General features: G+C 48.1%; 1 long non-coding RNA gene across 1 annotated transcript in view; it reads left to right on the plus strand.

Annotated features, from left to right (window-relative positions):
• Positions 1–236: 236 nt before the first annotated feature.
• Positions 237–4,754, plus strand: part of LOC109312253 — a 12,906-nt gene continuing 8,388 nt past the window's right edge. Inside the window, exons 1-2 of the long non-coding RNA XR_002101782.1 lie at positions 237–350; positions 1,970–1,972. This is a non-coding gene — a long non-coding RNA (uncharacterized LOC109312253). The remainder of the gene's footprint in view (positions 351–1,969; positions 1,973–4,754) is intronic.

Raw genomic sequence — 4,754 nt, forward strand, 5'->3', positions numbered from 1 at the left:
GTCATATACTTGGATTTTAAAAAGGCCTTCAATATGGACACTCTTATAAAAAGAAAAAATGAGGGATTGCGGGCTGGCAGAATCCACAGTCAGGTGGTTTGGGAACTAGCTAAGGAGTTGAACCAGTAAGTGTTAGTGGACGGGTCTGTATAGTCTTGGTGGGAGGTGGCCAGTGGTTTCCCATGGGATTTGGTTCTTGGTCCTGTATTGTTCAACATCTTTATAAGTGATTTATATGAGGATGTGGAAAGCACACTGACCAAGTTTGCAGACGATAGTAAGTTATGGGAAAAAGTGGTCATGCTAAGGGATAGGATGCGGATCCAAGTGGACCTGGTCAAGCTGGAAAGGTGGGCAGAGTATAACTGGATGCAGTTCACTAAGGATAAATGCAAAGTGCATCATCTGGGGAGTAGTAACCTGTGACATGAGTATAGGTTAGGAGGAGATGCCCTGGTCATCACGATAGCTGAAAGGGATTTCGATGTTATGGTCGATCACAGGATGGACATGAGCTGCCAGTGCAACGCTGTAGTCAATAGAGCTAATAGCATACTGGGATGCATTAACTGATGCATTGTAAGCAGGGCTAAGGAAGTGATACTTCCTTTCCACTCAGCATTGGTGAGACCCCAGCTGGAGTACTGTGTCCAGTTCTGGGCCCAGCATTTCAAAAAAGACGTGGAAAATCTTGAAAGGATCCAGAGAAGGGCCACAAGAATGATTAAGGGCTTGAAGGACAAATCTTATGAGGAAAGACTCATGAGGATCTGGGACTGTTCAGCCTGGGGAAGAGAAGACTGAGGGGGGATGTGGTGGGTGTCTATAAGTATGTAAGGGGTGAATATTGGGAGCTGGGAGCAAAACTGTTCACTAGGGTGCCTCAGGAGAGGACAAGGAGCAATGGCCATAAACTGTTAGAGGTTGGCTTCAGGTTGGATGTGAAGAAGAACTTTATGGTAAGAGCGACCATTATTTGGAACAGACTTCCCAAGGAAGTGGTGCAGTCATAGGTGGCAGAAGAAGGGTGCAAATGGAGATAACCCCTCTCAAACATGGGGCAATGTTAGGGCCACAAGGCAGTTTCCCTGCACACTTCTGGTGGCTGCAGCAGGGCTGGAGAGGAGAGTGGGCACAATGGTGAGGGAGGAAGTGGGGCTGGAGCTAGGGGAGGGGCAGGCACTGCACATCCAGGGTGGGGTGGGGCATGGGACTGAACCATGAGTGGCTTCTTTGGGGGGGGGGGTGCAGCTCCTGCTGTTACATGCATCCTGGGAGGGCACAGGGGGGGCATATGCTCCTGGATCTGCATGGGGTAGGGCAGGCTGCTGCTGAGGACTGAGGCTAGGGCTGTGCTGTGTTCTTTCCAGTGTGGGGCTGGGCTGGGCTGCACTGGGCTGTGCTTGGGGTAGGCGGTGGCAGTGCTGGGAAGGGACTGGGAGGGAGCTGCAGCCACCCCAAAACTTCTGTAGCCCCTCCAGCGTCCCTCCCAGCACTACCGCTGCCCATCCTGAGTGCAGGGCAGCCCAGGCCCCTGCCAGGAAGAGACCAGCGCAGCCCCAGCCTGCAGCGGCAGCCTCTGCCTCACACACATCCAGGAGCACATGCCGTCCCATTCCCTCCTGGGGCACATGAAGCCCCAGTCCCACTCCCTGTCCCACACCCACCGCCCCTTCCCCTGCAAATTTACCATGCTCAGCCCCCTCAAAAAACATTTTTCTCCCTCCGCCTGTGGGTGCGGTCCCCAACCTTAGAAGTCTTCAAGAGGAGGTTAGACAGACACATTGATGGGATCATTTGATCTCAGCAGTATTCCTGCCCAGAGCAGGGGAGGTGGACTCGATCTTTCAACATCCCTTCCAGCCCTTAATTTCTATGATTCTGTGATACTGGCAGCCCCCACTTAGCGCTCTTAATTGGTTGCTGAAAAACCAAGCGAAGTGAAACCGAAAGTATTTAATGACCCAAGATGGTGACCGCAATTCTTTTTAATTACCCAAGATGGCAACAGCGAGCATTATAACAAAACTTGCTGAGTGCTAAGTGAAATCAGGTGTCAATTTCAAATGAGGGTTATAGCAAGATAGCACTAAGTGAAATAGTGTTAACTGCTACATTCCACAAGTTGACACACTGAGAACTGAGGCAAATAAAACTCAGGTTCCACCCATTTTCTTCCCAGTGTTCTAGGAGAGTAGTTGGCATGCAGCTACTTTACTTGTTCCATGCAGCAGTGGTCAGTGAGTCTATATTAACCATTTATCATGTCCAGAATAGTTACCAATCTTCCAAGAGCCAGACATACAACTTTGATCTCTTAAATGTGTGATAAAGTCTTAAAATACAGAACGGACAACAAAACAGCCAAGAAAGGAAAAACATTCCACGTCCTTTCAAGAACCTTTCATGAAGTTTCATCCTCCTCCTCCCCCTCTATGCCACACTGGTCAGGCCACGGCTGGAGTACTGTGTCCAGTTCTGCGCGCCCCACTTCAGGAGGGATGTGGACAACATTGAGAGGGTCCAGAGGAGGGCCACCCACATGATCCGGGGACTACAGGGCAGACCCTACAACAAGAGACTGCGGGACCTGAACCTGTTTAGCCTTCACAAGAGAAGGCTGAGGGGGGACCTGGTGACAGTCTATAAACTCACGAGGGGGGACCAGAAGGGTTTGGGAGAGACCTTGTTTCCCCTAGCGGCTCCTGGCATAACAAGGAATAATGGCCAGAAGTTGTTGAAGAGTAGGTTTAGGTTAGACATCCATAAGAACTACTTCACAGTTAGGGCGGCTAGGATCTGGAACCAATTTCCAAGGGAAGTGGTGCTGGATCCTACCCTGCAGGTCTTTAAGAGGAGGCTTACCTAGCTGGGATCATTTGAGCCCAGTTTTCTCCTGCCCTGGCAGGGGGTCGGACTTGAAGATCTATAAGGTCCCTTCTGACCCTACTTCTATGATTCTGTGAAGTAAATGAGTGGCATACCCTGAATTCGTTTGTGAAAATGGAAAATCATAATCTTGGAAATTTATTATTCAAACAACATTTCTTGGGCACAAAAATGCGTTATTCTATACAAAACAAATATACTACTCTCACACCAGCAGTGCTCCATTATTTCATTTGACATATTGTTCTGTGCTATCATTTCCCTTGATCTATTTCAGTTTGCTCTTTAAGCCGTCCAAAGCCCGGGTCTAATAAATACAGCCCTTCTGGATCTAAAGGATCAGCATCTTTTATTGATGTATAAAACCCTAAGAAGGTTACCTGAGTATATTTGCTGCCCTAGCTGTCTTCAACATTTGCTTATAATATCAAAGATGATCCTCTCCACCTCCTTGACAAACCCATGTAACAAACAGCAGATCATCTTTTTGTTGTTTCATTGGGGGAGGAGGGGACACGCTTTTTAGCAGATGTGCAAGAAATTAGCTCTGTATCTCCCTGAATATTCTGATCCCCTTCCCTTGCCTGATCTGTTGTTCTGCTTTCTGTTTCCTAACCTATCTGCTTCTGTGCTACCTGCTCCCTCTCCGGTCTGCTCTGTGCCACACACATAGTGGCTACCCATGCTACTTGTGATATGCATGCTACAGGTTGGCCGCACCTGATTCAGTCTTTGACAGTTTTGGCAACAAGTGTCAAATTTTCAACTATAAATTCCAATTCTGAACTTGCGGAGTGAGAGTGATTATCCCTAGGAATTTTCCTCTTTGTAGATATGAGGCATTTACTTACAGTATTCTGATACCTTATAACCTGCAAGTACTGATTAATGGACAATTTTGCAGGGATGCATATTTGCCTGCGTACTTTTTGTTGGCACTTAAAACAGTGTGGTTTAGTCGGCTGAGAACATAACCCTGAATGAATCTCTTTTGCAGAACAGGGTTAGAATTTGAATGTTGATCATAAAGTTCTGCTCAACAGACTTGTGTTGGTTAAGACTTTCAAGTCTATCCCTATCACTTTGCCGCCATGGCTTGTCCAGACAATTCTCAGCAAGGAGAATTATAAATTATAAACAGTAGAGAAATAGCAGCCTCTACTAGAAACTAGCTGTACAGTTTCCACTTTTTTCAATGGGAACATGCATAGCTAAATGGTCATGCATGGTATTTTTTTAATATTGTGTCTTGATTAGAACACAGAAAGGATTATGCTGTCTTGTCCCGTGTCTTTCTTATTTTGGAATATGGTGACATACCAATCCATATACTCCTTCACCTCCTGGAGATCTAGATAAGGTTGTGTGTGTTGTCTAGTGTGCCTCACTACACTATTTCTTGGTGCTCTGATCAGTAGTGTAACTAGTGGGGGAGCCTGGCCCCAGCCCCATGTGATGGTTCTGAGGGGGTTGCAATATGACACCCTGGGGGTCTTTGCTATGGCAGGAGCAGCCTATGCTTCTCAGTCGTAGGGGCCAGGCCAGATATAGCCCCACATCTAGAAGTGTGTCAATGGGGCGGGAGGGGCAAGTGGTGTTCCCCCCTACTGGGGAGTCTTTGGCATAGTAGGGGCAGCCCTGCACACAACAGCATATATTGGTGAGTGGGGGTGGCAGGGGGGAAGAGCAAAGTGGGAACCAAGGGTTAGGCCTCGGGGTGGCTCCCAGGAGGCCTATGCCATGGGACTGGTGCTGCCTGAGCTAACGCTGCTGCAATAGCAGCACCTGAGTTACCTGCCATAGCTCTCTGCATAGTGAAGACTCCCCTTCCCTCATTCATCCCTTCTCCCTTCTGTCCCCTTCCC

The sequence above is a fragment of the Crocodylus porosus genome, unplaced genomic scaffold (genome assembly GCF_001723895.1).
Source record: "Crocodylus porosus isolate Cpor-Errol unplaced genomic scaffold, CroPor_comp1, whole genome shotgun sequence".
NCBI classification, from domain to species: Eukaryota; Metazoa; Chordata; order Crocodylia; family Crocodylidae; genus Crocodylus; species Crocodylus porosus.